The sequence below is a fragment of the Chrysochloris asiatica genome, unplaced genomic scaffold (assembly GCF_000296735.1).
Source record: "Chrysochloris asiatica unplaced genomic scaffold, ChrAsi1.0 scaffold00126, whole genome shotgun sequence".
In the NCBI taxonomy this organism is placed as follows: Eukaryota; Metazoa; Chordata; class Mammalia; order Afrosoricida; family Chrysochloridae; genus Chrysochloris; species Chrysochloris asiatica.
In genome coordinates, this window is record NW_006408644.1 from 6,736,730 (window position 1) to 6,749,459 (window position 12,730).

A 12,730-nucleotide genomic window follows, 5' to 3' on the forward strand; every position below is an offset into this window, starting at 1 on the left:
TGGAGAGAAAGGAATTTCTAGAATCATCACTACAGAAAACTTGTAAGTCCATCTTCAGCCTATAACTGATTGGAATATCTTAAAGGGGACTAGAAGTTGCCCAGTGAAAGAGGTTTTCTGTGGAGCTTTTACATTTCACAAGACCATATTTGGAATCCAGAACCCCATCCAGAACTGACTGATGTAGGAAATTTCCACTGGAAAGGATGAGTAGACCATCCTGGAATGGCTAGAATAACAGAAGATACTTAATGAAAGAAAGACTGGCAGGAAAAATCCAAAATATAATGGCAGTCTGATTGATTACTTCAAGAACAAGTAAGTTGTTCACCTGGGAGCCATAAAGGCAAGTGGTCGAGATCGCTCAGAGTAAACCTCCTTCTAAGACTGAGATTCAAGGGGAATACAAGAGCAGGCATGTTGTTTGGCTGGTGACCATGTTGGTCACCAATAAGGGGAAGAGGGGGAAAACAGCAATGAAGTTGTGAGCTATAGACCCCCATGAACATAGGTGGAGAACTGGATGTCCAGCAGTACGGCAAAACCCGGGGACTCCTAGCCCACAGAGGACTAGAGTGGAGAGCGAAGTGTCCAGTTGATATGAAATGAGGGGAGATGCACAAGAACACCCATACTTGCAGATAGAACCCACTTGACCTGGCTTCAATGACTGGATGATCAGAACTCAACTAGAAGAAGAAAGAAGGGAACATTAAAAAAAAAAAAAAAAAAAAAAAAAAAGGAAAAAAAAAAAAAAAAAAAAAAAAAAAAGTAACCTGGTACAGTTTGATGAACTTTACCTATAATTATGGATGTTTGTTGTTGTTGTTAAGTGCCATTGAGTCGGTTGCGACCCATAATGACCCTGAACAGGGTTTCTGAGGCTGTAAATCTTTACGGGAGCAGAAAGCCTCATCTTTCTCCCATGGAGCAGCTGGTAGTTTCGAACTGCTGACCTTGCGGTTCACAGCCTGGTTTGTAACCACTACGCTACCAGAGGGAACAAATCTTTACAGCAAGAATCACTCCCACCCCCTCGGTACACAGGGTTGACAGGAATAGGCAACATAGACATTGGCTACCCAAATAGTTCACCCAAATGGGTTGGTACCGACTCAATGGCACCTACAACAACATAAAGGCAAGAAGTGACTGGCTTACAAGCTTTCCATTGGGACCGGGTTGGTGAAAGGAAATGAGGATAAGACTCTATGGTACAATAGTGAATAATTGCCATCAGGACTGACTGTGAGGCTAGGAAATATAGAGGTGATATTTTTTGACAAAAGGAGGAGAGTGATTGATTTTGCCACCCAGGAGCTGAGGTCCCTTGAACCATCAAGGGAGAAGAGCAGAGAGCGGGACCCTACCCAGAGAGGCAGTGACACCAGGGTTGGAGACAGTGATGATGACGTGGACAGATGGAGCAGCTGGGGACACTGGACTCAGGGAGGGAGAAGGACTCTGCACTGGCGGCGGGGGGCGGGGAGGTGAACCTGTGTGGTGTACTCTTTGGTGATATTTGATGATGCATGGAGGGGGTTGTAATCATTGCAATGAAACTAAATACAATAGAATGAGTGTTAAGCTGATGTTCTCCTATGTAAACCTCACAATAAAAACTTAAAAGAAAAAAAAAAAAAAAGGAACAAGAGTGGCAAAACTAATCTCTGAAAAAATAAACTTTAATATTTACAGCCAAGAAAATGCTATGGAACAGCTCTTCTCTATATAACACCTGGAGTTTCCATGAATCAGAATCCCCTCGATGTTGGTGGTTTGGTAGTGTAGTGGTTACGAATCGAGTTGCCAACCATAAGGTCAGCAGTTCAAAGCTACCAGCATCTCTGCAGGAGAAAGATGAGGCATTCTGCTCCCGTAAAGATTTACAGCCTCAGAAACCCTGTACAGGGTCAGTATGAGTCGCAACCGACTCCACGGCACATAACAACAACAACAACAATAAAATTATAAACAAAAATGGGCATGACCCTTCCTCATGATATGGAGCTGAGAAGTCAGTACTCTAGGGTGGAAAAGAGTTTATGCTAAGTACTGGGTTTTGGTTTCAGGTCTATAGGACTTGGTACAAGTATCTTTGTGTTTTCATCTGTACAGGGGGATAATAATGTTACACACTTCTCAAGATTGTGGTGAATGGCGGGGGCCATATTAATCAAGGAATTGAAATGAAGGGACGACATATTAATCAAGGAATAAAAATAAAGAAATGAGATGACGGGGACCCTGCATATGAAAAGCTCATTGTTCTAGCAAAGTGATAATGACTGTTTTCTTTGGATTGGCAAAGCCACAAAGAAATAACCTATGCACAGGCCCCTAGTTATTTTTCTTTTCTTTTCTTTTTGAATCATTCTCCGATTTAGTCATGATTTTATTAGTATCCCTTTATTTTAGATTTTGATTCTCCTACACTTTAATATAGTTTTATTGAAAGTTAGAAGCCATATATTAGCTACATTTACTCTACTTGTAACCATTGTTGTTGTTGTTGTTGTTATGTAACCATAGGTAGTTTTAATACTTATATTAACAATGTTCTTAAGACTGCTAGGAGACAGGATTTGTCAGTTGAATTACTACCAGCTTAGGTTTAGTGATTATAAACATTCTTCCTTGTAACCTTAGTTTAAGACATATAGAATCCTTAAAAGCAAGTAGACCATAAATAAGAACTATGGGTATATACAGATACGTAACTAAAAAGTCTGACTTAGACATTCTTAAATTAATGATCAGTAAAATATGGAAGTTGTTGTTCATAGCCTCAGTTTTTGAAATGTTCTGATAAGTGATATTTTTGTAGGCTATAAACAGATAGTGTATGGAAGAAGTTAATGAAGAGTAATTGCACCCAACAACTAAAATTGATTATTTAACAAGATTTAATAGATAGAGGTTAACAAACATATGTAAAGGTTAAATTGCTCCTCAGAGAAAAGAATAAAAGTTACTTATGTAGGAACAAATGTTTATCCAAAAGGTTCCAAGGCACCAGGATGTCTCGTATGCTTTGATGTAATGTTTCTTTGCTGTAACTTCTTGTCCCTGTTGTAAATCTAAGGGTAGTAAACCATGAAGAATGTGCCCCAGAATAGATTGTATTTTGAAGACATTGATTACTATGAAAGCAATGTTTTTTGTAATGGTATATAATGGGGTTGTAGATAGAATAAGGAAGGAGAGTAAAGAATGAAAGGAGAATAAATCATGTAAGAAGAAGATTTTAAATTCATCATGACCTATCGACTCTGTGTGATTCTTTTTCCCGCCAACGCCACATCTGCCTTTGGAAACCCTGAATAAGTTTGCTGAGGCTGGCCCCCAGCAGGTGAGGATTCAACCAAGTAGTGCAAGCAACTATATGGAGTTATTAAGTGCCGTCCCATCAGTTCTGACTCACAGCAGCCCTGTATAGGGTTTACAAAGAGAAACTGGTGGATTTAAATTGCCAGACTTGTTGTTTGCAGTCCAGTGCTGATTCACTGCCCAGAGCACCTGTCATATAGCAATTGCTCTTGCTTCTATTTAATATTTTCCTGCACCAACCTTTCCAAAATTATAATAGTTATTATTACAGCAAATATTTGACAATGAATTAATAAGGGCACAGAAGAATTGATGCCCTTGAGTATTGGAGAAAAATATTAAAAGCATCGCAAACTGCCAAAAGAACAAATTTGTCTTGGAAAAAAGGGTAGCCAAAATATTCTTTAAAAACCAGGATGGTGAAATTTTCACCTCTCATACTTCAGACCTGTTATCAGAAGAGACCAGTCCCTGGAGAAGGACATTATGCTTGGTAAAGTACAGTGTCAAAGAAAAAGAGGAAGAACCCCAAAGAGATGGATTGGCACAACGGCAGCAACAGTGAACTCAGTAGTAGCAATTGTAAGGATGGCGCAGGACCGGGCACTGGTTTGTTCAGTTGTGTATGGGGTTACTATGAATTGGAGCCTACTTGACGGCACCTAACAGCAACAACAACATAGCAAATATTTATATAGTTTTCACTATGTGGCAGGCACTATTTTAAGTGTTTTATACCTATTAGCTCTTACAATCTTTACACTGTCTCTATGGAATTGGTACTATTATAATCTCCATTTCCAGTTGAAGAAATTTAGGCACAAGTTAAGCAACTTCCAAGATTACATAATTAAGTGACAGAGATGGAATTTGAGTCAGGCAGAATCTGTTTTTAGCAGCTAGTCTTTGTTTCTCATAAATGTCTGAATGTGGGGTCCTCTCCTCCCTCCTCCATGACCTCTTTCTTTTTTTTTTTTTTTTCTTTGTTAAGTCAACAAATATTATTTGAGGCACTGTTCTAAGTATGGTGCTATAGCAGTTTAAGACCCTACCACTATGAAGAGTATACAGTGGAATAGGGCATATGAGAGCTTGTTGTTTTTGTTAAGTGCCACCGAGTCAGTTCCAACTCATAGCAACCCTATATAGGGTTTCCAAGGAGCAGCTGGTGGGTTTGAACTGCTGATCTTCTGGTTCATGGTTCAGTGCTAATCCTATAATGCCACACCAGAAGTCTAGTGAGAGGTGGTGAAAGACAGTAAATTACTTACTTTATAATATAGTATCTTGAAGAAAATACAACAAATGGGTCTTCTTCACTTTGTCTGGACCATCATCTCTAGCTGCATATTAAGGCAATTTCTCCTTTGGAGAAAGTTGTGATTGTTGTCTGTTCTGTGATCACAAAAAGGCATATGGCTTCCATGATGGCACTTCATCTTATGGCCCTTTACATGTTGGGAGAGCAGAAAACTAATGCTTGTTCTTTTTCATAAATCCAAGATGCTAAGAGGCTAGACCACCATGTCCCTGTTTGATACAAGTCAGATCCTTCTCAGTCTATTTACAGAGCAAAGACTACAATTCACCCTGAGGTTGGAGAATACTCAGGTCCCTTTCAGCTCAAATTTTCATCTCTTTCTACTTCCCAAAATCTCTCTTTAGGACCTTGCCTCAGGTAAATGATCTTACATTTTAAACAAGCCAAATTGACAAGTTCAAAATACTTTCAACACCTAGGAACCATCCACTTCATATCTGGCCTTTTAAGTCAGAGCACCCTGCTATTCACCATGCACTATACCCAAAATGCTCCACTTTGGGTATTAGCTACTATCTTTCATGAACTTAATCTAACTCTCTTTTTCTTATTTTAAGACTCAAGAAAAATGATCCAGTGGGCTCTGTTAGACCATCCATCTTGTTCTGTCCCTAATCACCCTCTCTCTCAGAAGAAACTGTTGGTAAGAAGACTTGAGATCCTACCTACCAGCAAGTTTCTTGGTTAAGCTTAGCGGTTAAGACCACAGGTTTTGAAATCAGATAGCTTGGACTAGATTATCTGCCTTGCCATATACTGGCTATGTAATCATAGGCAAGAAAGCTAATATTTGTTCTTTTTCATAAATCCAAGACCCTAAGAGGCTTGACCACCACGTTCCTGTTTGATAGGAGTCAGATCTAAACCTTAGCTTATTCATGTGTAAAATGGGAATAGCAATACTACTTCCTAGGGTTATTATGAGGATTGAATGAGATAATTCATGTAAAGTGCTTTTTTAGCATACTGCCTGGCACACAATGAACAGTAAATGAACTATAAAAAATGTTGATACTGTCCAGGGTCCTGTTCTTGGCTTTGTCCTATTATCATTCTTTGTATATTCACTGGGAAATCTCATCTACTCTATAGTTTTAAATATTGTACATATGTTGATGACTCATTCCAGCTATCTCTGGAACTATTCAAAGTGCTAGTCAGCTATAAGATCAGAAGTTTGGCCAGAAAGATGTAAATCAACACACCACTTCCTTCCTCAAGGAAGTCTTTCTACCACACACAAACAATATTTAACTGAGCTTAACCGTGTTCATAGTAAAATAGATAATTTACATTGTGTCTCGAGCTCCTTACGTCTTCACAGAGTAGTAACTAGGAGTTTGCATACACACTTTGAGTAGCAGACATTTCTAACTAGATGTTCCATAAGCACATGTCAATGAAGAGCTCAGCAGCAGACAGCATCTGTTTTGCTAGACAGGTGTTTCAGACATGTCCACTATGATCTCCACTGTTATCCTCAGTCACTATTTCTCTGATATTTACCATCACCTCATAGTCCTTAAGTTTCTGAATCTACACAAAGACCTCCATATTTAGCTCTGGGCTTTTGGTGGCCCTCCAGACAACATTTCTTGCTTTAAAACCTTGGTTTTCCTATACAGTTTCAAGCTTTGCTTACACTTTTTGGATTGGCAGCTCTCCTCTTGCTCAGGCTTCATGAACCCAAATCTATCCCACATCCAGACTCATTAGAGACTGAGTTTGATAGCATCTTGGCTAATGTCACAGTTTCTATGACACTTCATCATCTACCCAGGATCAAGAACTTACCTATTTGTGTGTGATGATTGGGCAATAACCAAATTTCAATTACCAATCACAGGAGGGGGAAACATTTTGAGTTTCATGGAACTGTATGTAGTAAGCTTTCACTCCCAAACAAATTCCTAGTTCAAAAAACCCAATCACAAACACAAACAAAACTAGTTGCCAAATTAATGGATATTCTCAGCTGGGTGGCCACATGACCCATTGTACAAACTCCCATGGAACTGCATTAAAAACTCGTAATTTATTTTTATTCTGTCTCTGTTCAGTGAAGATCCATGCCTTCACTGTTTCAGGGAAATTTCACCTTTTATTTCATTTCCCACAATGACCACCAGCATTTTTCATCGCCTAGTTTATTTCTACTTATCTTTCAGCTTTTATCTCAAACTTTCCCTGACTGCTCAGATCTCTCCTACACTCTGATGTAACATGCTCATTCATAGCATTGATCAAAATTATAGTTTTTACCTTTACTTGTAAATGCATATCTGTTTGTGATTGTTGATTAATGCATGCCTCAATCACTATAATGGAAACTATAATAGGGCAAAGATTTTTGTTTTGTTCACTATATTTCCCTAGCACTATCACAGTGTCAATCATATAGTAGGTATTCAGATAAATATTCACTGACTGAATGACATGATTTAATTCCTGTTAATCCTCTGACCTCTGGAAACAACTCTGAAGTCTAGCTATTTGCAAAGCTAAACCCACAGGGACTTTACAGCTCATCCCAGTTCAAAGAGGGCTACAAAATGAAGAGAAACTTCTTTTCAAACCAAATTCAGCATTATCTTTCAATGTATGCCTATCAATGTGCTGATTATCTTTGGAATTTGGACTAGTGTATAATGTCAGTCTGGATTAATTGAGAATTACATTTCACAGAATCCTCTTCCTTGTATGGCATTAGCTTAGAGTTGGTCAAAAGTGAAGTGAGCGATTTGTAAGGCACAAGTAAACTAGCAGCCAATGTACAAAAAAGGTCATCTTTGATTAGAGACAGTAAGGGACAGACACAGATGTGTGGGTAAGTTCCTGTTTATCTTCACTCTTGCCTGTTCCAACTCCAGTGTCCCTTCCCTACTGTTGGTCCTGCTGATGAACAGTAATCCCAGGCCCACCATCAGACATTTCACTGTGACCTCACAGAGCCAATAACCCTCCGTAATCTTTCACATTATCCCCTGCTTCACAGTCAGGTTCTAATAACATGACATGTCTAGCTTCAAAATTTCCCTTCAAACTTCAACTGTTTCACCTGTACTAGAACTGATTAGTGACCTTTCTAGTGATCTTTCAACTCCTTTCTCAGATCTTTATTTCCCTAGATCCTCCTGCAGTTGAAAAGGTCTAATTTTATAATAAATATCTTATACCATAAAACTGTTCTCCTGAGTAAATGCTAACTGATAGAAAATTGTGCACAGACTTCTGATTTAAAGTATCATTGGCTTTTAAAAATATATATGGTGACAGAGTACTTAGGACCATCTCATCTTCACTCACTCTCACTTCCTGACCTATCTGTGTCTCCTATCTGCACTTTCTCATCTCCTAAGGGAAAAGAACATGAAAAGATTTCAAATTCATCCCCTTACCTATACTCTTTTTTAATATACTTTTTTTGTTTTTAATTACTCGACAAGTGAATGCATCTTCATGTACATGAAGTGAAAATGAAAGTTTCTCTTCACCACCGTTTTCTAGTCTACAAAATTCCCCTAGAGTTAAGCCTCAATATTGGTAATTTTTTTGTATCCTTCTTCAATTTTTCCTATGCATGTGCAAACACATACATAGAGTTCATAGTGATTTTTAAATAAAAGTTGAATTGTACTCTGTACATCTATATGCTAGTTGTTTTTTAATCTAAAAATATGCCTTAGAGATTTTTGTATGTTAGTACAGATAGGTCTATCTCATTTGTTTGCAAATGCTTAGTAGCATTTCAAAGCAAGGAAGTACAATAATTTATTTAATCCTACTACAGATGGACTGTTAGGTTGTTTACAATCCTTTTAAACTATAAATGTCTTTGAACAAGTCTCCTTGTGCAGATATGCCAGTATATTTATAAGTAAATTTGTTGCTTCGAAGTATATATGCATTTAAAAATTTGATATAATAGTACCAAACTGCTCAATAAAATAACTGTGTGGATATACATTCCCATCAATAGTGTGTGACAGTATCAGTTTCCCACACTCTAAGAAATACTACATATTAGCAATCCTTTTGATATTTGCCAACCTACTGGCCAAAAATATACACTTCTTATTGTTTGGATTTGTAGTCTCCTGACTTTTGAGAAAGAGCACCTTTTCATATGCTTACTGGGCATTTGTATTACTTCTTTGAGTTACCTATTTTTTAGCTTTGCTCATTTTTTAATAAGTTGTTCATCACTTCCTTATTGATTTGTAGAAGCACTTGGTATATTATAAATGCTTATCATTTGACTTTGTTGTTAGGGGCCGTTGAATCAGTTTCATTTTATAGCAAACCTATATAAAACAAAATGAAACACCACCTGGTCCTGCACCATTCTCACTACTGCTCTTATGTTTGAGCCCATTCTTGTAGCCCCTGTGTCAATCCATATATATCATTGAAGGTCTTCATCTTTTTTTACTGATTCTCTACTTTACTGAACGTGATATCCCTCTCCAGGGACTGGCTCCTCCTGATGTATATGAGACAAAATCTCACCATCCTCTCTTCAAAGGAGCATTCTGATGGTACTTCTTACAACACAGATTTGTTTGTCCATTTGACAGTCCATGCTGTATTAAAGTTTTTCACTAACACCGTAATTCAGTGACATCAATTCTTCTTCAGTCTTCCTTATTCATTGCCCAGCTTTCACATAAATAAGAAGCAGGCTACTTGAAATTACCATGGCAGCAGATTTGCCTAATGCAATACATCATTTGGTTTTCTGACTGTTACTTCCATGGACGTTAATTGTGGATCCAAATAAAATTAAATCCTTGGCAACTTCTACCTTTTCTGCATTTATCCTGATGTTGCTTATAAATCCATTTGTGACAATTTTTGGTTTATGTTGGGGTACGATCCATACTCAAGGCTCTAGTCTTTGATATTCATCATTAAGTGCTTAAAGTCCTCTTCGCTTTCAACAAGCAAGGTTGCATCATCTGAATATCGGAGATTGTTAACAAGCCTTCCTCCAATCCTGATGTCTCATTCATTTGTTTTTATATACACTGTAAATATTTTTTTCAGTCTATTTTTGGTTGTTTTTTTCCTCCCAGAGTCTCAATCACTAATAATTACAAGGTCTAGGAAGGTAATGTGTGATGCTCATCAGGAATAAGACAATAGTACATACCTAACGACTTTAAACCCACTGCTATCAAGTTGATTCTGACTCACAGTGATTCTATAGGACAGCGTAGACCTGCCCCTTAAGGCTTCCAAGGCTGTAATGTTTATGGAAGCCAACTGCCACATCTTTCTCTCTAGGAGCTGCTTGTGGGTTCAAACTGACTTTTTAGTTAATAGCTACACTCTTAACCACTACTATGGATAGCATTGCAAAGAATAGGAATTCCAGAACACTTAACTGTGCTCATTCAGAACCTGTACATAGACCAAGAGACAATTGTTTGGACAGAACAAGGGGATACTGCTGCTGCTGTGTACCATTGAGTCAGTTCCAACTCATAGCCACACTGTATAGGGTCCGAGGTTGTGAATCTTCACAGGAGCAGAAAGCCTCATCTGTCTCCGTCAGAGGGGATAGTGGATTTGAATTGATGATCTTGCCTTTATCAGCCTAACACATAACCCACTACACTACCAGGGCTCCTTACTACTATTACATGGTTCAAAATCAGGAAAGGTATCCTTTCACCATACTTATTAAATCTGAATGCTGAGCAAATAATCTGATAATATGGACTATTGAAATAAAAAGTGCAGCATCAGGAGTGGAGAAAGTCTCATTAACAGCCTGCAGTATGCAGATGACACAACCTTGCTCTCTAAAAGTAAAGAGAACTTGAAGCACTTACTGACGAAAATAAAAGACTAGAGCCTGCAGCATGGATTACACCTCAATATAAAGAAAGCAAAAATCCTCACAAATGGATCAATAAAGGGAGAAAAGACTCATTGTCAAAAATTTTATTTTACTTGGATCCACAATCAATGCCCATGGAAGCAGCAGTCAAGAAATCATATGATGTATTGCATTGGTTAAATCTGCTGCAGAAGATCTCTTGAAAGTGTTGAAAAGCAAAAATGGCACTTTGAAGAGTAAGATGCTTCTGCCCCAAGTCATGGTATTTTCAACTGTCTCATATGCATGGGAAACCTGGACGATTAATAAGGAAGACTGAAGAAGAATTGATGTCTTTGAATTTCGGTATTGACGAAAAATATTGAATATGAGGAGACTTCAAAAAGTTTGTGAAAATGTTCTGTTATATTTTAATTCCATTTTTCTACAATTTTTTTGAAGGGCCGTCATATACCACAGACTGCCAGAAGAACAAACACACCTGTGCTGGAAGACATACAGCTAGAATGTTCTTTAGAAACAAAGATGATGAAATTTCATATCACATACTTTTTTTATGTTTTATTGTGAATTATGTGATAGTTTACATGGGAGAACATTAGTTTTACATCCATCCTATCATATATCATTTCATTGCCATGGTTACAATCCCCTCCTTGCATCATCAACCAACCAAAGGGTGTACAATACAGTCCTGCCCCCCGGTCGTCAGCACACAGCTCCTCTCACTCACTGGGTCTAAAGTCCCCAACTGCTCCATCACTCCACGTCAATATCTCTGCCTCCATCTCAAGCATCACTGCTTCTCTGGGAAGGGTCCCTCTCTTCGCTCTTCTCCCTTGATGGTCCCAGGGACCTCCGCTTCTAGACTGCAAAGTTAATCACTCCCCTCCTTGCTACAAAACGTCTGCCTTTACAATTCCAACCCTCACAAGCAGTCCTGATAACAATTATTCATTATTGTATCACGAGAGACCAATCCACATTTCATTTCATCAGCCCCGCCTAAACGATTGGATACTACTCAGTGGAGATTCTAACTTCCTTCATGCCCTCTGAATCTACGTTGCCTCTTGAAAGCTTGTAAGCCAGTCACTTCTTGCCTTTGTAGTCCCCCATTTTTGGTAGCCAATGTTCAAGTTGTCCATCCCTGTCTACTCTGTGTATGGAGGGGGGTGGGAATGATCCTTGCTGTAAAGATTTGTTCCCTTTTGAACTACTGCATCCATAGGTGTAGGTCAGGTTTATCAAATTATATCAGATTACTCTTTTTTTCCTCTTCTTTCTTCTTTTAGTTCATATCACATACTTTTAACAGGTTTTCAGGAGGGACCAGTCCCATAAGAAGGACATAATGCTTGGTAAAGTAGAGGGTCAGCCAAAAAAGAAAACCCTCTGTGCTGTGAATTGACTCAATGGCTGCAACAATGGGTTCAAGCATAGCAACAGTTGTCAGGAAGGTACAGGACCAGGTAGTGTTTCATTCTGTTGTACACAGAGTTGTTATGACAAGAACAACATAAAAGATATTAAAAGACCCTGGTGGTGTAGTGGTTAAAACACTAGTTGCTAACCCAAAATTCCGCTTTTAATGGAAAGATTGGTGCTTTGACCCTACCAGACCCTCTGTAGAACTATGAGGCAGTTGGCTTCCATAAAGATTTACAACCTGGTGTGGTGCTGTAGAATAAGCATTGTACTAATAACAGCAAGGTTAGCAGTTCAAACACTCCAGTTGCTCCTTGGAAACCCTATACACGGTCATATGAATTGCAACCAATTTGATGGCACTTTACATAATGGGATCATTATGACTCAGAATACACTCAGTGAGAGTGAGTTTGGTTTCTTCTTTTGTTTTTAATGTTTTTTTGTGAATTATATGATAGTTTACATGGGAGAACATTCATTCTATCGTATATCATTCCATTCCCGTGGTTACAATCCCCTCCAAGCATCATCAACCAACCAAAGGGTAATACCCTGCAAGTCTGCCCCCTACACTACCCTCCCCCCGCCCAGTCTTCAGCACACAGTCGCTCTCCCTCTCTGGATCTAAAGTCCCCAGCTGCTCCGTAGCTCCACGTCATTGTCTCTGCTTCCATCTCAGGTATCACTGCTTCTCTGGGTAGGGTCCTGCTCTCGGCTCTTCTCCGTTGATTGTCCTAGGGACCTCCGCTCCTAGACTGGAAAGTTAATCACTCCCTTCCTTGCTATAAAAATGTCTACCTTTA